General features: G+C 36.3%; 1 long non-coding RNA gene across 1 annotated transcript in view; it reads left to right on the top strand.

Moving 5' to 3' along the window:
• LOC140001416 (uncharacterized) overlaps positions 1-20,891 on the top strand; it is a 28,986-nt gene extending 8,095 nt beyond the window's left edge. Inside the window, exon 3 of the long non-coding RNA XR_011806634.1 lies at positions 20,472-20,891. This is a non-coding gene — a long non-coding RNA (uncharacterized lncRNA). The remainder of the gene's footprint in view (positions 1-20,471) is intronic.
• Positions 20,892-23,319: the final 2,428 nt, after the last annotated feature.

Here is a 23,319-nt window from a genome sequence, read left to right as displayed (position 1 = left end):
TTTATCATAACAAAAGGTGAGATTTTAACTGATACTTTCAAAACCTAGCTGTTCAAATAGCAATTCATCAGCATCAATGCACACAGGAAATAGCTTTGTCAGAAGGTAGAAGTCAAAGAAAAAGATTTTACAGGGAATGTTGTGAAGATGTTTGTAAATGATTGAGGTAAATCATGTGACAGATCAGGCTGTGTAATATCCAGTAATTGTGCTATGAATTAAGATTGTTGGATGTTTATTTTATAAGATGTTTCAACTATGCCCTAAACATACACTGACTTAGAGAAAAGTTGAGGAAGGTCATCAAATGAGTTAGTCCATAAAGAGGAATCCATTTCTCATACAAATTACTAATCTCTAGTATCAAGCCACACACAATGTTACCAGTGTTAGAGTATTGCTTTGACACCTTATTTTTCTGATCTGAAAAACACTGGTCAGACCACATCTTTAGAGTTCCATTTCACAGCTGAAATGGTCAAGGAATACATTTCTGGTTTTGTCCTTTTTTTTTTTTTTTCCAAAAAGTATATTTGAAGGTGAGGCCCTCCTCCGTAGAGTTACATTATGTGATATCAACCACTCAGAATTAATTTTGAATGAGATTTTTAAATAAACTACTTAGTCTATGGTTATTTCTCATGTTTTTCATGATCTCCATGTATCTGAGGCTAGCTGAAATGTCCAGTGGACTGATTTAGTTATTGAAAAGTGGTAACACTTTTACCACCACTGTAGATATATATTGTCAGCCCCTCATTTCATCTTGTTTTAGTTTTGTTTGTTTTCCCCATCTCCCCTTTGTTCTAAACAGTAAAACAACAAAGATAATTCAAGCAAGGGGAGAAACAGAGAAAACTAAAATTTATTGCAAAAGTTTGGATTTTATTTAAGCTGTGTTTCTGTACCTTTTGGATTTTTTTAAAAAGCAATCAGAAGTCCTTTAACATTAATATAATATGGTTATAATTAACCCCCTTGGATTCCAACAGGACTTTATTTGGTCCAAACTGAAATTTTAGTGATGATTTTTTGTAAATAAATGGAAATTACAGTGACACAACTGGAGGATCTTACTTTTGTTGTCTTGATGCTGAGAGGTATATGATTTTTCATCTCATCAGATGCATGCTGGCACGTTCACCTTTTGAACACAGTAACATTGGTATTAATGAGCAATATTAAAATGTCCTTAAGCAAAACAAACATCTTATCCAACGATGTTGAGAAAAGGTCATTCATATGACTCAGTCTTTTCAGTTCTGCCATCTGTAATTTAGACATTTTTAATATGTTGGCATATTAATAGTACACTTTCTCCTAGTGACTAAGCAATACTTAGGTAGCTGACCCATTCTGGATGATACTGCAAAAGTTTTGGGGAAAAAAGATCATAAACTGTGCTGCTGTCAGTAGAGTTGTATAAGAAAAGCCTTGATAAATTTGATTCCTTTGGAGGTACTGCTCTGAAAGACACTATTCCTTTTCATCTCTAAATTTTTTTCTGTTTTGGGGTAGATTATATGGATGGAAAACTGATGTGATTTACATGCCCCTACTTTGTGTACCACTGTGGGTAACACAAGATTGTAGTGGATTCCAGGCTATATTGAATTTTTTCATAATAGATTCACAGTTCTGTCACCATCTTTCAACTAAACAAGTGAAAGTTTTGTATGCTATTATTTCACTCATATTGTGATCGCCTTTTAAAAATTTTGCATGTTGGCATTCTTTGACATTTTCTGACATTTGGATCTTTTTTCAGACTTTATTCTGAAGACATAGGTCTTTCAATTTATCAATTGAAATACATGGTTTAATCCTCAAGGTCGAAATATTTTTTAATATTAATGGTAAATTTAGTTGGCTAGTATAGGAATTGCTGTACAACTACTGATATAATATTAAAGCTCCATAGCTACTGATATAATAATTTGGACTGTTTTGTTTTTAAAATAGCAGAAATGAACTGCATTTTTAACATCAAATTCTGCTTAGATATGGACTTGATCCCAATGTCACTGTGTTGACTAAAAGTCATATCTGCTGTTACTATTCATACTTTGAAAAAAAGTTATTCCCAGTGTTTATAATATTCAAAAGATAATAGTAAATATAGTGTAGTCCTAACAAAACAAACAAGTTTTTCTACAATTAAATGATCTGTAACTTGTTTTTCTAACAAGAAACTAATTCTGTTGTGAAAACTTGAAAGGCTTATAGACTGAAACCACATTTACCAGTAAATCATGTGCTTACATTCTCTCTATGAAAATATTTGAGGCATAAAACTATAGATTTTTTTTTAACTGAATTCTCAACTTGCTCTGGGAAGTATGTAATTCTGACAATTTGTTTGATTTAATATATAACCAAAAAGCCATGAAGAAAACAACTTTTTGTTTTTTTTTTTTACCTGTGTATATATATACCCATATGCATATATTAAGCTGTTTCTTTGCTTGTATTGTATTGACAAAGCACCTAATTTCTCATGAAGAGAAAGTAAAAAGTATTGACTCCTTGGGGTGCTTAACTGGAAAAAAAAAAATGGAACAGCTATGGAAGTTAAACAATGTTGGAAATACTTATGCACACATTGAATTAAGCCATATTACTGGAAATAGGATAGATTTGGCAGGTTTTTAACATACAAAATATCTCACAGGTACTTTCAGTCATGTGCATGTAAAATACTTCCAACAGCTTATGATACCAATTAGTTTGCCTTGATCAGTAGTTGTGAGTGTATGCACGTGAATGTCTCAGTGTATATATACATGTAAATACCTTTCAAAGAAGACAGAATTCTGCGTTAGGTAAAACTTAGTTTAAAATATTAGAATAAAAAATCTTCCAGTGAGAATAGGGATTAAGGAATTTAAGCGATGTTTTTCTAAAGTTGCAGCAATCTTGTTAAATACTCAAAAAGACCACACCAGTCACTGGAAAAGGTTAGTGACAGAAAAAGGTGTTCTGAAGAAGTTTTCACTTCGATATGAATTACTATCAGGGATATAAGATTTACTAAATTTTATCTGCAGTATAATTTGAAGACATACCAAATCACCAGATAGAGAAATATTGCATCTCTATTTGGATGATCTGCTTTTTTTCCTGACTATCTTTGCTGTTGTAATTTGCATGTGCACAGTAAAGCAGCTGACATATTTGGCAAGGAACACCCTTCCTATGCCAGCTTGTTAAAGCACTAACTGCAACCTGGACATTGCCATGCATAGACAGCAAGTACACTTGTCTCTGTTTAGGAAGGCAGGGCCATAAGCAAATTCATTATTATGAAATACTTTACTATTAACTCCATAGCTTCTAGGGTTACAAGCTCCATATAATTGCCCTTCCCTCCTTCATCCTGGCTAGTTTAGCTGTACAACACATTTCCTGTTATCTTCTTTACTAGACAGGTAATTTTGGAGGTGAGGGTGTTGTTTTTTCTATTATGCATTTTTTCTTTTTACAAGGAGAGAAAATTGAAATGCTTTCTTTAAAATGAGAAAATAGGCATTGTACCACTGGGAAAAGACCCTCTGGTGTCCACATATACCTGAGACCCGTTGCTCAATCATATTTTTCACTCTAATGATTTCTCAACTCCATATAGCTGTGCAGATACCTTATGGTAAGGTGTGCCTTAGCCAGTTTTAAGAACAGTAGGCTAAATCTCACTACAGATGTAGACTGGTGGAGAGCTATTAATCAAATAGCCAATTAGCCATCTCTCTTTGATAACAGCTTGCAACACCACGTAATACAGCACATACCAGCTGTAAATATACAAAGGCTGATCATCTTTTTGGGAAAGTTGCACATAGTCACAGAAGTTTTACCACCCAGACTTCCTCTTTACATCTGTTGTGGTTTTACTCAGCTGGGCAGCCAAGCTCCACCACAATAGCTATCTCACTGCCCCTCCTCAAAGGGAAAGGGAGAATATAGAATGAAAAGGGCTCAAGGGTTGAGATAAGGACAGGGAGATCACACACCAATTATTGTCATGGGCAAAACAGGCTCAGCATAAGGAGATCAAAATAATTTACTAACAGAACAAAGCAGTGAGCAACTAAAAGCGAAACAAACCCCCCTCCCCCCCCCCCCCCCCCCACACACACACACATATCCACCCTCTTCTATATCCTCCCCCTAGGTGGCACAGAAGGACAGGAAATGGAGGCTGCGATCAGTCTCAAACTACACATCTGCTGCTCTGTCACAGTCACTCTCCACCTCTGTTCCAACATGGGGCCATTCCCATGGGCTGCCATCATTCCAGGACTGATCCTGCATGGGCTTCCTGCAGGCAGCAGCTCTTCAAGAACTGTTCCAACATGGCTCTGTACAATGGGGTCCATCCCTCAGGAGCAAACTACTCTAGCATGGGTCCCCCACGGGCAGCAGCTCCACCCAGAGTCCCTGCTCCTGCGTGGGCTCCTCTCCACAGGCTGCAGCTCCAGACTGGGGCCTGCTCCTGCTGGGGCGCTCTCTCCATGGGCTGCAGCCTCCTCCAGGCCACATCCACCTGTGCCACCAGGGGCTCCTCCACAGCTGCAGCATGGAGATCTGCTCCATGTGGGACCCATGGGCTGCAGGGGGACAGCCTGCTCCACCAGGGGCCTCTCCACAGGCCATAGGGGAACTTCTGCTGTGTGCATGGAGTACCTTCTGCACTGACCTTGGAGTCTGTGGAGCTGTTTCTCACTCATTCTTGGCTGCTGTTGTGCAGCAGTTCCACCCCCACCCCCCTTCTTAAATGTGCTCTCACAGAGGTAAAAACAACATTATTTATTGACTCTGCTCTAGCCAGCAGCAGGTCCCTTTTGGAGCTGCCTGGAGCTGGCTCTGATCTGACATGGGGCAGCTTCTGGGCTCTTCTCCCAGAGGCCACCCCTGCAGCCCCCTGCTACAAAAACCTTGCCATGTAAACCCCATACAACATCACATCCTCCCATCCATCCTTCTAGGATGAATTTAACGGTATAATTATGTCTTAGAAATGTGTGTCACCTGAAGTTAAACTCATAGTTAATACAAGCTTAAATGCAGGCATACAGAAGACCTTGTTAAACAGAAAATAAAGTTTGCTTGCTTGTTTTTAACATTAACTTGAAGGAAAAGTTCCACCAGTTTTAACAAATTTACTCAATGAGTTATTCTATAATATAATTTGTTACTATACCATGAATCCGTTGGCTAAGCATAGCAGCCCAGATAAAAGGAAACTGGAGCATCAAATGGGCAACAAGTACAATGCTATGAAAGGATAAGGAGGAAGTAACTATCAGTAATGTAAAAGAAAATCAAAGCTTGCTTGTACCTAAAGAACTGTACTTGACTATTTCATCTTTGGAGAATCAGACGTAACAAGACCACAGAGGCTGGTTGTAAAGATTTTACACATAGGAGGCAAGAAGCAGCTCTAAATTCTGCCTTGGCCTCCAAGAGATCTGGCTACCAGAGACAGCACGAGGTGCTGTGAAGCAGCAAGTCTTTTCTGTGTACTGTCTGTGCCCAGGTGTTATGTTTAGCTTCATCCCTTGTGTTTTCACCACCTGCATCCTACAGCTGATTGGAAGACCAGATCTTGTGGCAGAAGAAAAGATGAAGGATGAAAATGTTTATTGGTGATACAAAAATGAACAATATTTTTTAGGAAGTTGCATCATACCTGGGGGGAGGGGAGGGGAATAAAATTAAATAAATGAAACTAAGGGAAGAGAAAGAGAAACACAGGGAACAAAATCACAGAAAGGCACATAATGGCACAGGTGAATTTAGAATAAGCACACAATAAAAGGTAAAGAGGAAAGGGACAGACCAACCTTGAAGTCAGTGGATTTCCACTTGCTTCTACAAATGTTTTGGAGTTAACTCCCTTTTTTAAATAGTATTTACTGTTCAAACAGTATTAAAAATCTGAGCATTAATTCAATATTATTTTTTCCCTTTCGTATCTTTTTCATACGTGTCTAATTTCTCCAGGAGAAATAAATCATAATTAGAAATCTGAGCTTTCTAGATTTCATAGATTTAGAAATCTATGCATTCTAGAAATTAGGTGCAGAACTTTTCTGGTGTTTCTGCTCTAAATTTTGTATTCCCTGTTTGTAAATTGTATTATCACCAAGAAAATGCATATAGTTTACATGAAGGAGATGTGATATTATGAGGGTTGCAACTGTGTCATCATTCTTAGGCTTAGCTCTCAGATCTCAGTCCTAATTTGCTAGATTTTTTTTCTCATATATCATTAGGTGATTTTATCTACTGAACTCGATGAACAAATTATTCTGAGTATGTTATGGCTTGACAAATTGGCTTATGTTGCCACACAGTTTCCACATTGTAATTTTCCAGTATTCATTCACCAAGATAATTTTTGTATGAAACAAACGTTTTTGTTGTTCAAAATATACCAGGAATGTTCATGTATGTTGCAGACAAAAGATATCCATGTCCTCCAAATCCAGGCTGCACCCTATACTCTAGATCTCTTTTATTTTAGTTTAAAAATCATAGAAAGCCCTGGCCTTTAAGGCCAGGGGAATATGTTATTGTTGTCGCAGCCTTATCTTAATAAGCCATTTAGGAATACCCACCTACTTTCATTTTCCAAAACCTTTCTACCGGTACCTTCACTACTTCAAGTATATGTCTTTCAGGATTTTTTGTGTTTGTGTTTTTTTGTTTGTTTGTTTTAAAACAGTTTAATAGTTCAAACATTCTTTTTACTTTTGGAAACCAAACACAATGATGAAGTTGTTTTTTTTTTTTTTTTGGTTGTTTTTTGGTGTAACAACCAATGTAAGAAATAGAAGATATAGTGTCAGTTTAAACGTAAATTTTCACATGCTTGCCCAAAGAAAAGAAAGACATACAGAAATCCTGGATTATATCACAATACAGGCTTGGTTTCTGTTTGACCATGTGTAGTGGGTTTACGTGGCAAGGCTTTGGTAGCAGGGGGCCATAGGGGTGGTTTCTGTGAGAAGGATCCAGAAGCTGCCCCATGTTTGGTAAGGGCCCCACTGCTGACCAGAGGCGAGCCAATAAGCGAAGTTGTTTTGCGCCTCTGTGAGAGCATATTTAAGACAGGGAAAAAAACGCTGCACCACACAGCAGCTGGGAGAGTGAGAGGAGTGAGGAACAGCCTTGCAGGTGCCAAGGTCAATGAAGAAGGAGGGTGAGAGGTGCTCCAGGTGCTGGAGCAGAAGTCCCCTGTGGTCTGTGGTGAAGCAGGATGTCCCCCTGCAGCCCATGGAGTACCACGGTGAAGCAGGGTTCCACGCTGCAGCCTGTGGAGGAGACCGCGGTGGAGCAGGTGGCCCTGTACCAACGGAGGCTGCCGCCTGTGGAAGACCCCTGCCAGAGCAGATTCTGGGCCGGAGCTGTAGCCCGTGGAGAGGAGACCATGCAGGAGCAGGTGACCTGGCAGGAGCTGCTGCCCGTAGGGGAGCCAGGTTGGAGCAGTTTGCTCCTGAGGGATGGACCCCATGGTACAGACCCATATCTGGAGCAGTTCTGGAAGAGCTGCTGCCTGTGGGAAGCCCACGCCGGATCAGTTCATCAAGGACTGCATCCTGTGGGTGGGACCCAACAGCACAGGGAACGAGAGTGACCGAGAAGGAGCGGCAGAGAAGAAGCACTATAGACTGACCATAACCCCCATTCCCCCGTTCCCCTGCGCCGCTCGAGGGGAGGAGGTGGAAGAGGGTGGATGGGGGGATAAGGTGCTTTTGGTTTCTTTCCTTTGTTTCTCACTTCTCTAGATTGTTAGTGATAAGCAATAAATCTTTGTCTCCCAATGCCAAGTCTGTTTTGCCACTTAACAATAACTACTGCGTGATCTCCTTGTCCTTATCTCAACTTTGAGCCCTTTTCATTGTATTTTCTCCCCGTTCCTCTTTGAGGAGGGGGAGTGAGAGAGCGGTTGTGGTGGAGCTCGGCTGCCCACTCAAGTGGAACCACCACACCATGAGGATCCTATAAGTGAGAATTACAGGCTTGATCCAAAGCCAAATGAACACATTAACTGTGCTTCTGTTGAATTCTTAAAACAGTAATAGAAATCAGTCCATTAATTTTTCATTGTCTTAGGTAATATGAATCGAATATATACACAAAGGTCCTAAAACATCTTGTTACTAGGCACTACTGAAAATGTAAACATGCAAAATGATTTAAAAACAGTACAAAGGATAATATACAAGTAAATTATTAGCTGTCACTTTCCCACAGGGAACAAGTGCTAGCCTTGAAAAAACAGCCATACAGTTCTCAAAAGGATAACAAGACCAGCTAAAGCTAAACTATCCTGAAAGTACAGTACTAGCAGAAGTTTTCTCTTTTAACAATTAATATCAATTCTTTATTTGGCCCTAAAGTCTTCCTTGATTTTTTAAGGCTATAATCCACTTACTTTCCATTCCCTCTGTTGAGAGAGAAGAAAAGTAATTATTGTCAGAAATAGTAAACTCAAATTAATCACAATTACAAGCAGTAATGTTTGATTACAATTTTTAATCAATCATTTTATTCCATGCTTAATTCAGTAACGTTGGGACCACTAGAGTGGACAGCCATCTGTGCCTCTGTAAAATTAGAAATATGATGAATTATAGCTATGAGTAGTTTGAGGCAATATGATGAATACAGATCATTAGAACTATGACAATTTTAACATATTGGGAAAAAAAAATAATAAAAGCTGCATTTGCTGTTCTTGCCATGGAGGAAAAAAAAAAAAAAAAAAAAAAGTACCTAGAGAAAGATCTGTACTTCACTCATCAACTTTCCTCAATGATTTACAATGAATAAGAAGAAAAAGCCTTCTTGACTTTCTATTATCTAGCACAAATCCTTTTTGTCATAGACTGTGCTAAAGTCTAAAGATCATATTTTGCTCTTATCTAATCTGGTCACTATCTAGAGTATACCTATTAACTTCCAAGATTTTCAGATAACATCTTCCTCAAGTATTACACTGAGTTGAGTTACTTCATATTCATCACCAGTATATCTGAAAGCAGAAACAAGATCCCTCAGGAACAGCTGCATTAACCGATTTATCAAAATGATAAACTTTAGTCAGTAAGAGAAAAAAAAAGTAACTCCTTTGAAACCAAAACCAGAACACAACAAATTCCATATACATGTAGATGTTGGTAATAACATATACACTTTAAATCTGGCCCCCCACAAAACAAACAAACAAAACAAAACAACAACAACAAAAAATAGAAACAACTGAAACAACTGATTTTTTTTCTCCATAATTGCATATAAAAGGGTTTTTCATCATTACGTCTAGGCTTATTTTAAATGTCTTGCATGTCTTCCATGTTCTTTATGCTATTCCCAAAGACAAAATAATAATTCATGTTGGAAAGGATTTCAGGAGATCCCCTGTCCAAACACATGCTGAAAGCACAATCAGCTGTGGGGTTAGACATGATTGCTCAGGGCTTTACCTGCTTCCAAGAGTGGAGAAAGGTGGCATAACTGCTCAAGTCAGCCTGTATCATTGCCTGATTGACCTCATGGGAAAAAGGTTTCTCCTTATGTCCAGTGAGAACATTTCTTGTTTCAATTTATGCCCTTTTTCCTTCTATTCATCCATTTTGTAACACTATGCAGGGCCTGGCTACATCTTTTCTGTTTACTTGTAGGTGTAGGGAGGGTACTGTTTGGTCTTCTTAATGTCCTTGCTTCAGGGTGAATAAACCCAGCTTGCTCAGCCTCTCCTCATAAAGAAACTATTCCAAACCCCTCACCAATGTGTACTGCCCTACACGTGCTCTAGTCTATCAGTCTGTCATGTATTGGAGGACCAAAACTGGATTCACTACTCTAGATACCTGAATGAAATGGTATAATCACTGAATGAAAGGGGATAATCAGCTTAATCAATTTATTGGCCATGATTTATTGGCCTACTAATACATCCTAGTATGTAATTAGCCTTCTTTCCTACTAAATCAAATACCTGTTTACAATGTGTATACGTACCTATCCAGTGGTTTTCAAATTCATGTAGCTATGCAGAACCATATTTTCAAATAATAATAATAAAATAGAGAGAGAGAGAGAGGGCTGTTTCATCTGTCAGTCTTCATCTCAAAATCAAAAATCAAAGACACCACCTTTTTCCCTTTCAAACCATTGTGATTTCCCCCCTTGTATGTTCTCTTAATCATGTGAATTGCTTGAGTAACTACCCTACTTTAAAGGTTCACTTGAAACATATATTTAAAATGGGTATGGAAAGGAAAAGTACAATGAAGATACTTTCTCCATTTATACCGTTTCAAATAATTTAACTGTTGTTAAATGTCATCCCCTTGAAAAAAAAAAAAAAAAAAAAAAGTATATAATAATCCGTGGATCACTTTGAGATATTTAGGATTTAACATTCTCTTTTTTCCTTTTATGTACAACTTAAGATGGTGTTTTACCTTGTGTTAAATGTTTCTATTATTAGAGCGAGTTACAGCCAATACTACCATTTAGAATAAGATCCCTAAGCATCTCAGCTCCTGATAGAGATGATGTCTGTCTTTGAGGCTTTTAGGATGATAGAACTTGGAATGGTTGGAAATGTGATTTTGTGTTATATGAGAAAAGACTGAGTTTGGTCAAAAGTTAGGATGCAAGCAAAAAAAAAAAAAAAAAAAAAAAAGGCTGAACTCCAGTCGTAATTCTCTGAATAAATGTAGTTTGCTACTAGAGAACTTAGATCTAAACATACCTGATGTTTAAGACATTAAAATCTAAATCCAAATTTAACTCCAAATTTCACAGTGTCAGCACATTTTTTGTTTAAAAAAGAACTTAGGTTAGTTGGATTTTTCAACACAACAGTAAAGGAAAAAGTATAGAAGCATTTGTTTTTAATTAATTCTCAATGATTCTTATTTATTTGACATTTTAAGAAAGAAATAAAATAATGGAGACAATATCTTAGTTCTTGGAATGACTTGCATGTTATATTGGTCTGGTTTTCCTGAAGCATCTTATAACAACTTCATGGCAAGCATAAACAGCCACAATACATGAATGTTGTGAGAATATATGAAAGGAGTAATGAAACAATAAAAGAGAGAGTCTAAACCTTTGTCTTCAGCATTTTCAAAGCCTTGCCTGCTGCTATAAAGAAAGACATTTTATTTTCAGGCTGTGTCATGTTTCACCATAATGAGCACCAAAAAAATGCAAATATGTATTGATTTTATACAGAGGTCAGTACAAGTGACAAGCAATCTGTGAAAAAGTTAGCAGTCCTAAGTAAGAAAAGTAATTAGAAAGATGACTATAACCTTTCTTTAATGAATAGCAATAATAAATGACTTCCTTGGTGTTCTTATGACCCTGTCAAGTTAGCAAGGTGGTTCTCCCTCAGTCAATTCTATGTTTCGATCCCTTTTGTAATCACAATCTCACAGCTGTGGAAAATACCACCATTCATTAATTGATCACTGATTATTTGCATGTGTAGTGGGAAAGAAGCACTCAGGTTCATCTTCCTCTGAACTAAAAGGTTATTTCGAACAACAATGAGGAACATTTATCATCCTTATGTCTTCAATGTTGTTCTTATTTCTTCTTGGTATTGTTGCTTGAGTCATTCACTTGTCAGTGTCACAGTAGACTAGCGAACAAGAAGCAATAGCTTTAGCAGCCAGCTCTGATGCATGAAGCATATGAAAAGTGCCCTCCCAGAACTGGCATTGGTGCTTGGAGTTTCATTAAAGATGTAATTTAACAATATATCTACTTAATAAAATCTATTTATGTTCATGAATATAAGGTTTTGCCTGCTAGCACAAGCATCTTTTATTAAAGACAAACATTGATTTGTAAACAAATATTGGCATTTAATATTTGGCATCTTTGGTCTTCAACAATCTCAGTGACTGGAAAATCTTTGCTGGGTGAGGGAGTAGGAGTTTCTTATTCGTGTGAGATGAGATCCAACAGCTGTTTTAACATTTCATTAAATAGTAAGGGTAAAGGAGGCAAAATCCACATTCAATTCATTTTCAAGCAATATATCCAGTAAGGCAGTACCTCAGAGTAGCTTGTAAGTTATCACATCTGATGGATGAATTTACCTGTGATGATTTCCAAGTCTATTCTTGCCTTTGGGCTAATATTTAGGAACTTTCATAAATAGACTTCCTGACTGAATTTCCTAGGTATAATTACAGTTAACCTTCCTTACAAGTTTTTAAGGCAGTCGTTTTTCTTGGTGTAACTAGCTCCATGTATTCCTGTAACACACTATTAGAGTAGCTGACCAGTTAGTAATAGAATAATCATCCCATAGCTTTTCAGAAGAAAACAGAAAAAAAGAGCGAGAGAAAGGAAGAAAAAAAAAAACAAAAACAACAACAACAACAAAAAAAAAAAAAAAAAAAAAAACACTGAGAAACTGTAGACTGACACTGAAAAGTTTTGGTGTTGCCACTTTTTTATTCTTTTTTTTTTTTTTTTTTTCCAGAAATCTGGAATTCCATTTGTTTTCCTCAGGGAAAAAAAAGCAAGCAAACAAACAAACAACAACAACAAAACCTGTTTTCATTTAATATTCATTCTGAGACATGATTTATGTAGCAAGAATATAAAATTTCAAAAATGCCTTAGTTGGAATTGAAAAGTGATACTACAGCTTCTAAATGGGGCTACATTTCTGGTTACATCTTAAATCATTATATCCTGTGGCTTATGTCTTTATATCTACAGCTACTCCAGTAATTATTAGACTGTTGCCCCTGAAAACAAAATTAATAATTATTAATGAGTACTGGAGAAAATCTGCAGTTCTACTTCTATTCCTGAAATTTGTTTCAATGTATAGATTTTCAAAAGCCTATAGGAAAAAATCTTTACATTTATTTAAATAAAACTGAATATTGATCACAGGCTACTAGAAATGAGGACTTTGAATCCAAATCTGCTTTCTGATATCATTCCAATACAGTGTGTAACTGTAATCAAAACTTAGAGTATTTATTTTTCAGGTTTGATCTAGAGTCTGATGACATCACACACATTTTCTGCTATTTGGATACAAAGTTTCACATGAACAACTCCTGAGATTTAATTTAGAACCAATGTATCACAGAATATCCTGAGTTGGAAGGAACCCATAAGGATCATCAAGTCTGACTCCTGACTCCAGACAGGACCACTCGAAAATCAGACCACATCTAAAAGTGTTGTCCAAACACTTGAACTCTGGTAGACTCACTGCCATACCCATGGCCCTGGGGAGCCTGTCCCAGTGCCTGACCACCCTCTGGGTGCAGAACCTTTTCCTAACACCCAGCCTGACCCAGTTCCAGTTCCATGCTGTTCACTCGGGTCCTGTTGCTGTGCCAAGAGCAGAGCTCAGCGCCAGCCCCTCTGCTCCACTCATGAGGGAGCTACAGGCTGCCATGAGGCCTCCCATCAGTCTCCTCTTCTCTGGGCTGAACAATCCAAGTGAATTCAGCCACTCCTCATACATGTACGTCTTGCCCTGTAGACTCTTCACCACCTCCATAGCACTGAATTTAATTTGGATTTAAACCCAAGTGCCATTCCTTTAGAGAAATTAATCCACATTCAAACAGTTCTCCCTTTAGTTCACCCCAGTTTTCAGGATGGGACAGAAAAATCTAAACCAAATTCTAGTTTTGAATAAGGAAGAAACATTGTAGACTTTAAGTGTAAGACCTCTCCACACTCAAAATTTTATTTAAAATTGTATATGGGAAGATGAACTGGAAGATATGTTTCTCCCCAAACCACATCCTCAATCATAAAAATAACTTTAAAATTCTAAGAGACATGCTTAACACCTTCATGTTTTACTATAGGATGTGAGAATGACCTGCAATAATAGCTTTTCAAAATAAAACTATTAACTTCTGTAAACGTCAGGGGACAGAGAATCTTTCTAAGCTTCCACTCTTGTCATATACGGAGAGTCCAAAATCCCACAGTGTCTGTGTTTGATGAGCTGCCAACACGTAAATTTTTATTTTATTTTTATTTTTTAGGATACTTATATGTTAACACATTAGAAAAAAATATCTATATAATAAAGGAAAAGATAATGTAATTTATCACACTAAAATAAGTATGCTGAAGATATGTGGGTTGTATTTTAGAGACCTTGCTAACAACCAGTCATGCATATCTATTCTTCTGCCAGTGTTAATCTCATTCATTGTACTTTCCTTTCTGTTTCATTTTTTAAAAATTATTTGTTCCATTTGAAAAATATTAGAGCATAATGCAAAAGATGTGGGTGGAAACAGGCAGGGAAGAAATAGAAGAAATGTAGTGACATCACCTCATTTTAAACACATATTCTGACACTGAATTTGAGAATACACCCTCAATATTCCACCATCCAGGACATTTTGAAAATATTAATTTGTTTTGTTTGTTTGTTTGTTTTTTATCCACTGGGGTCATAAAGAGGCCAACTATAAAACTGCAATATGTTCCTATTAACATTATTTACATTGTTACAAATCTGTTGCATTTTAAGGTGGAATTTAAGAAGTATTATTATACAGCTTGGTCTGCTTTCTTTGAAAAGTTAGGGAAAGAAAGAGAGCAAGACAGGGAGGGAGGGAAGGAAGGAAGGAAGGAAGGAAGGAAGAAATGTGGATGTAGTTGTTTTGTTTTCCCCTTTAGTAGAAAACTTTATATGTGTAATGGCATTATCAGAATCATTGTGTCATTGTGTGTGGATCAGTCTGTACTTTGTGCCTTTTCTTCTGCTTAAATCCAAGACCACTGCTGTCTTTTAACAAGAATAACAATCAACATTTTTGAACAAAAACTCCCAAGAATCATCAGCAGAGAACAAGCTATTTAATAAATCTGCAAAGCTTTCTGACCCCAGTGCAACTAGCCAACATCACTAAATAGCTTCTCTGCCTCTCATTCTCCCCACCCCCAGATGACTTCCTATCTTGATCTAGATGTAGGTCATTCAGATCTTTTTCAGTCATCTCAATGGTCAAATACCAAATGGTTCCTACAATGTAGGGTCAGTATACCCTTAAAAATAAATAAATAACAAATAAAAATAAATAAAAATAAATTAAAAAGATGAAATAAATGAACATGTTTTTGGCTATGTATAACTTACTATTTAGGAATTCAAGCTAACCTTTGCAAAAGATCAAACGTGAATCAATTGCTATGTATTTACTTCGCTGAAGTAAATACAGTCTAGATATGTTCTTGTTCAGGCAATAGTTCCTGTTCCTCTCACAGCAGCAATCCCTCTCTGATTGGCACAAGTGATTAAAAAATGGACAGTGTGATAAAGCCATAGGATTTTCCAGAGTACCTATCATTAATTACTCTGGCAATGCTATTCCTGTTACTAGTGACAAGGATGATAACTTCAAAGTTCCTGTCTTTAGCCAGCATATTTTCAGGCTACCCAATATCTTTACAAAAAAGTTCCTTTTGTTGAAGAGGGACAAGTCAGCAAGACTGATGCATGGTTCTCCCTGGTAGCACTGAAAGTTGACAAAATAACTAGGTGAGAAGGAAGACAATAGAAGCAGATTACAGCTGCTGCAACAGCAATGACATTGGAAGCAATTATTCCACTGAGCTGCCAAAAGATAGGAGATACATAACAGAATCTCTGTTAATCTTCATACACTGAATGACAGCCCCAATGTTCTTTCTCTGGAAGTGGTAATTGAAGAGTTACTTAAGGAAAAACAAACAAACAAACAAAAAGTATTGATGATCTAGGATATGTGGCTTTCCAAGAAACATAAACATTTATGTGCATAAATATGCATTAAATGAAACTAAATCAGTCAGCTGCATAATGCCTTTGTCTTGTTTTAATGAAAATATGATCACGATAAAATCCATCTTCTCATTTATAATCTGTTCAATCTGTGATAGAGTATTTTGATATAATGTAGCTATATTTGATCATTTAAAAAAAAAAAAAAAAAAAGCTAAAATAGAGAATAAAAGACATCATCTCCTTTAAGGATGTTATGTTATTCTCCTTCTGGCACTGAAAATTTCTTATGGAAGAGATTTTCATGAAAGCATATACAAAAGTTTTTAAATCCAATAAGATATTATATGAGATTTAAATCTAATGACCGGTCTAATCAAAGAATCACAGAATTGAAGGGGTTAGAAGGGACCTCAAAAGATCATCGGGTCCAACCCACCTGCCAAAGCAGGTTGTTTGTTTTTTGTTGTTGTTATTGCTTTTTTTGTTTGTTTTTTTATTTTTTTGTTTTAATACCATGTTAGTTCACATAGTGTAAATTATAGAAGCCTAGACCTCTAGTTCTCACCGAGAATGTTCAGAGCTGTTGAATTTACTGTACTTATCCTATATGGAAGATCTGCACATATGCAGAAAGGTCAGTCAGGTTTGTTGCACATATGCAGAAAAGTTCCCCATAACTTTTGTGGTTAAATAATTTCATGTTTATCACATAATTCATTGGCAGATATTATTCCATACGCTTGATTCTCCAAGCGACTAATTTTCTTTCATGGAACTCTGCATATCTGGTGTAAAACAGATAGTCTTTAAATACTGCTGTGAATCCAATCTATCCTGAGGAAAGAACCTTTCCAAAGGTTTAAATGCATTGCTTTTTAATTTCACTGAATATCCTTAGGTTTTGTACCATCAAAGGTAAAAATGAATGCAATTCAATTTCCCTATGGCTTTTGGCATTTTGTATTTTTCCACCATATCCAGTCTTATATCATCTAAAGCAAACAGTTTCAGTCTTTGCTTATATAATGTCTTCAGCTTCCAGAAATATATGTATATATTATAAATACACTCATGTATTTATAAACTAAACCATTGTACTTCATCAGAAAGTAATAGACACTTGTAGAGCATAATGCATTTAGCTATAAAGTAAGCAGATGACACATCATATGAAGTACTTATTTCTCTCTGTTGACTAAAAAGGAGAATAAGTTGACTAGCTCAGAAATATAGGACCAGGACTTGAGTGGATTTGTTCTGCTGTTTCAGTAAGATAGAGGACAGTTCTGCTTGTGTTTGGAAAGATTTCCTGTGGCATACCCTGTGTATTGACATGCTAAAGAGCAATAATGTTTGGATGCCATTGTTTGTGTAGTTCTTGCTGTTTTTATTTGCTACTTTATGTCTTTCTAATAGGTCAACCAAGAATGACAGTGACCCACTGAAATACTATAGAGGAAGGAGTAGTTCTTCTATGTAATAATAGACACATACTCATTAAGACTGCCAGATAGCAGGAGACCTGATGGTATCTCTGCAACTGGTACATTTGGTTGAACCACATGAAGACAAAAATATTGTAAATATAAAGATCTGCAGTAATGACTGTGTAGAGGTTCATTTCAGAGACAGAGAGAGGATGTTTATTTTATTTTATTATTTTATTTTATTTTATTTTATTTTGGGTTTTATTTTATTTTATTTTATTTTATTTTATTTTATATTTTTATTTATTTTATTTTATTTCATTTCATTTAGTTTTAGTTATTTTCCTGTACAGCTCCACTAAACATGAAAAAACAGGATAAATATATTTCCATTAAGATAAAATACACAGAAAATTCATATTCAGTTACTGCAGGAACAATTTCTGATGAATGTGTAAGTTTCTATCTTTTTGCCTTTCTGGCAAGATTATCCCAGAAAGGCTGCACCAATCCAGTAGCACTGTTCCTACCCTACTAAAGTCAGAAGATTAGACTAATTGAAATATTTCAGTTCACAGCAAATGCCAGTAGATCTGCTGTAATGCCCACAGTATGCACATTTAAGTAGTGGCTTTTATCAAGGAGACTTGTGATTTCAGTATTTTTTCTACAAAGGGAAAAATCTAGGTACATACGGCTTTCACCAAAGCACATATTCATCCACTTAAAGACTAGCAAAAATATGAATAAGATATGCCTCAGGCCTTGGAATCTCTTCCTGAACAATGTACATGAACAAAGAATAAAACAAATGAAACAGAGCGATGCTAAAACTTTTATCATGATTTTTAAAATAACATAATATATGAAAAGCCTAACTTTATGAGGTAACAAAAAGGATGAAAAACATCAGTATAACCATTACAAACAGATTACAGTACTTTCTTTTTTTTAAAAAAAAAAAAAAAAAAAAAGATTGTTTAGATACTGGACATACGGGTTCTCTAGACTGCAAAAACAGAATTCGAGACAGGATAGTAAATATTTTATTCTCAATATGTTAGATAAGCAGTACTAAAGCCAAACATCTCATTCTACCTGCTTTTTTGGTTATTAAATTAAGTAAGGGGTAACACTCACAAATGGATGTATTTTTCTTTTTTTTTTTTTTTTTCCTAGCTTCTCTGTACACATGCAATGTCTAAATGCATTTTTACATATTTGCCCCTCAATCCCACTTCTCTGTGCACTGAGGGTCTGGATACATTCCTGATACCTGGCCCAAGACTGAATTTAATCAAACCTGGAAATATATGGAAAATATGTGTGAGACAACAGAGAGAGAGAAACCTCTAAGTATCAACATCTGACAAGAAATGAGATGATTTAATTACTTTCCTGCTGAGAAAGCAGCTATTGTGTTTTGATTAGCCTGAAAAGTATATATTTTTTATACTTTTATATTTTTTATTTTATATATATTTTTTTTTTTGTAATTTTGTAAAGTTTGAGGAAGCTGATAAAGCAGCAATAAAGTGATAGGAGAATATGGCACTAAAACTGTTGTACCAAGGGTTAGAATAGAAAATGCCACTGGGATTATTAAAGATTCAGTTTCTTCAAACCTCCCTGAAGCAAACTTGAAATCTCTCAAAGAACTGTAGGTTTTGGAAGTGGAGTCCAATTCCGTATTGATAAACCCTTAGTTTCATTTTTGCTTCAAAGAAAAAACATGAGTAAACAAGAGGAGAACTTAGAGTGCGACACATAAAAATACAGTGTGTATTAGTGAGACAAGTCCAACAAGATGGTCTGGAATTTTTGATAAATGGATGTTGTTTTGACTTACGTTGATGAGTCTATTCCATTTTCTCAGCAGATTATGAGAAGCATAAAGAGATTGCTGTTTTTTTTGGTCTGCATCCAAAGGGCATTCATTCTTTGTGTCCCTCTCCTTTTTACACCAAGTATCTGGAAGTGATATCCTGTGATACTAATGCTGTCACTGGAAAATGAACCCTTGGCATGCTTTCAGCCTGAATATTACTTCTCTTACATACAACCAGCAAAGGCTGGTATGAATACTTACAATGACATGATCCAAACAGTGAAATTAAAGTATTGGTCTCAGTACTCCTTCCACAGATATAAGAACATAGCTTATTTTCTCTATATTACTAGATTATATAGATGATAGATTACTCAGTGTTCACCTGCCACTGAAGAAAAGGACAGCTTGAAGAGCCATGTTAAATCAAATACATGTGCTACCACTGGAACTTGTAAACCCCCTGTAAAACTAAAGAATTGAGTTAGTCTTGGAAAATGACAGGACTGATTTAGGTGCTTGAAGATCTATGTTAAGGATAATTTGAGATGTTATACTGCGTTCCACATTATCCCCAGCTGACAGACCAAAAGGGTGCAGGTTTAGATACCTACATCTAGTATTGCTTGAGATCCCTAGAGTATCTGAGATATTTGCATGGCAGGTATAACACAGGACAAATGGTAGACACATTCCCACCTTGGGCGACAATAGGCAGCTAAGCAAGGCATGTTCTGATATCATAACTGCATCAGATGACAATGTTTATCCAATGAACAGTGTTCTAGAAGTCTACTTTAGCGGAAGATGAGTCATTTGATATACACCACTGACTGTATTAACTCGATGCCATGTATTGGTTGTGGGAACTTAGAAACGTGCCTCTAGCCACCTGCATGAAGACAAAATAATACAGATTTCTTATGCATTAACTGAATCAATTCCACTGGGATACGCAACCACTTTTTAATGTTGACATTAAATTTGACAGGCACATAACACTCCTGTGTTATGAGCTTGATCACTACAAAATTGCTTAAGTGTACATGAGAAGTTTACTTATCTGGTGAAAGAAGTTTACTTATCTGGTGAATTTACCTTTCCTATTGGATAGGCAGGTCAGAAGATAAGCAGTAAAAATCTGATATGAACTTTTCATTAAACAAGTCATTGGAATGCAAAACTCAAGGAATAATGGGCTAAGGAGGTAAGATGCATTTCAAATTTTACCATAACTAGTATGATCTGGTATGATCTATACTGATTAGGCCATCTGCTGTCTTCATCAACTCAGTTGCATTAAGTGAAATCATTGTCATACAGGGGAATGGTAATGCACGAAATGGTGAGGACCTGAATTCTGAAGAACAATCCCCCTTTATTGTTATGTGGGTAAAAATTCCTGACTGGTACTCTTTTACAGGTGCCATGTGCTGAGAACATTGTTGAGTTCTGCACTTAAAGAGAAAAGTCGTCATGTGAGAAGACTCAACTTTCAGAGGCCGCATACCTAACCAAACGACTGCAAGTTATTCCAGCAATAACTTGCAAATCCTGAACAGATAAATAATGTATTACCTTTTTTTTTTTTTTCTGTATTACGTCTTTTCAGAACTTGCTGACTAGTCAGTATTTTGATTACATTACTATTTTGATTACATTTGCTTAGAAGCTTAGTCTAATTATCAAAATAAGAGAAAAGAAGTCCTGTTCCAGGCACAATCTGGAACAAAACTTGTCAAGGCCAGCATCAAATATTTAATGTAAAACACTGGTCTCTGACAATAAATTCTGTTACTATGGTCACCTCTGTCTCTGAGACTGATGAGGAAGTCACATGGAGTATACAGCAATGAAGTTTTTAAGGAGATTAAATAATCTTCTCCAAAAGAGGATTAAATTCAAGACAAAAAATAAACATGCATTTTACAGTGGTGCTTTCCGTTCTATTGCACAGCTAAGAAACTTGAATTATTTATTGCTATGTCTCAGTTAATGCCAAATTCTCTTTTTTTCATGCACTTCCTGACATAAAATGACAGGTTTCAGTCCAAGACAGTGAAGCCTTAAAGCATTATTTCCCACTGTATAGTGCTCAAGTCACCTACAACAGCTTTGAGCATCTGCTGTGTATTTTGATAAAAGATCACCCAGAGCTATTCTTTATGACAAGTTAAAATATGGTGAATGGCTGAAAGGCAAGATGATGAAATGATACAGACATGCACAGGACATATCTTTAGCTGTTCTGTTTGTTCTTCAGTGGGGGAACTTGCAGCTAGAGATGATCTGCTCTAGAGAAGATGCATCAAAGTCTGTGATTGAAATCTGTGAAGCACAAAAGGCACAAGAGGAACACAAGTGTGTGACCAAGACACCTGTGGTCACAGGAAAAAGCTAATTTCCTAGCTGTGAAAGTTGAATATTTGCAAACAGAGCTGATGAGAGTCTATCGTTGCCTATGAAGTATCAACAAAAAATTTAGAATTTAGGCCTCTGACTCAATTTGCAAACAGCTTTCATCACAGGTACTGTGATCTCGTATTAAGGAAGAAATAAACAAGTAATGTTGGGTTTCATTAAAGTTCATCTTAAAACAATGTAGCTTAATGTACCCCTGTTGAAGTCAAATTTGAAGAGGAATGAGGCTATGAATGGCAAAATCTGCTGTAGAGCTTGTATTTGTTATTGCATCTGTTACGTAGACTGGTCCTAATTTGGTATATTTTAATGGTTTATATATGTTTACAGCTTTAAAATTTTCCCTAGCTTTGAAGCTGGTACATAAAGTAAGTTTACAATATTGTCTGTTAGTTTATTGACATATAATACAGCACTGTGGTTCTACTTCATGTTATAAGACTGTCTGAAAAAGAACTACATGTACATATGGATTCAGGAGGTTTCAGGGTATTGAGAGTTAAGATGTATTCACTTTCATTTATATCAGGTATATTCTTTTACTTTGGAACTACAGCATCTCAACACCTCATATACTGGCACAAATAGAGGTAGGAAATTTTATACCAACAGGTTCTTTAAAAAAGATTAAACTATAAGAAAAAGATCATTCTTGCAATACTGGAGCTATCAACCTAAATCACTGAGTGAAGCCCAAGCCCTTTCAAAACATCAGAACATCAGTGTATGATCCTCTAAATGAAACACATTAAGCAGCATGTAAAGCATACATTGATGTAGCTAAGTGACAGTCTCCCCCCCCCACGCCTTTTTTTTCTCTTCTAGCTTCTGAGTGTTTGATTTCACTTTGTTTTTGTTGTTGTTGTTTTTTGTATTTTGTTTTTTTTTTTTTTTCTAAAGTATCTTGTGTGTGCAAATTTTTGGAAGCAAATTATATCTGATACTAATGTTACCTGTCTCTTTATATGCAGATGTTCACTATATAATATGCCAAAGTTCTGATGAAGGTAAGAGTCCTGTCTGGTTCAAGACTTTTCTAAATCTTCCAGAAACCAGTCCCATAAAAGAACTTCTAGTATTTAGTAACTCCCTGCACCAGTTGTTTTATCTTTTTGCAATTAAAATTGATTACCATCTTCTGAGGAAGAGGAAATCCTTGATTCCACCTTTTCTTATTTCCCAAGAGACTGCAGTGCCTCCAGCAGCAAAGAGTGTGAACACAGCTCTTTACAGGGTATCAGAAGTGACAACACTAGGACTAAAGATAAGGAAATATGCTGACATAGCTTCTGTGCCCTGTACAGAGGGGAAATATATATATATATACACTACTTATGCTATAGTCTAAGAGCTGAAAGAGTCACCAGCTCCACTTAAAATGTCTTGAAGCTTTCTACAATTCAGGCATTGCTTGTTCATAGAAATATATTATTTTCTAGACAGGTACTACAGAGGTTTCCAAAAAATATCATGTCATAGCTCTGTTTTTGTCCTGCTGGTACAATGGATAAGCGGAAGATCATACAGGGTATGACACTTTGCTAAAAAGTTGAAATTTTTGCATCAGGTATGCTTAGTCAGAAAGAGCTGGAGCTGCAGTAAGACATGGGTATCACATCACTGAACACTGCAGCACCTGAGCATTGCTGCTAAGGGGAATCCCAGAGTCTGTATTTATATAAACAGGGTCTCTAAACAATGCCTGAAGAAAGACAGGCTGCTTAAAGGTAAACCTATGCTGCAGTCACTGGTGTGACTGCAACTTATGTAAACAGACAAAAGTTAGCTTTAGTATAGCTAGTCAAGAATGTAGTCATTGCAGCATAGAAGTCAGGGGTTGCTTCTGCATT

The sequence above is a fragment of the Anas platyrhynchos genome, chromosome 1 (genome assembly GCF_047663525.1).
Source record: "Anas platyrhynchos isolate ZD024472 breed Pekin duck chromosome 1, IASCAAS_PekinDuck_T2T, whole genome shotgun sequence".
Lineage (NCBI taxonomy): Eukaryota > Metazoa > Chordata > Aves > Anseriformes > Anatidae > Anas > Anas platyrhynchos.
The sequence above is the reverse complement of the archived record's forward strand: the minus strand, read 5'-3'. Positions and strand labels throughout refer to the sequence as shown.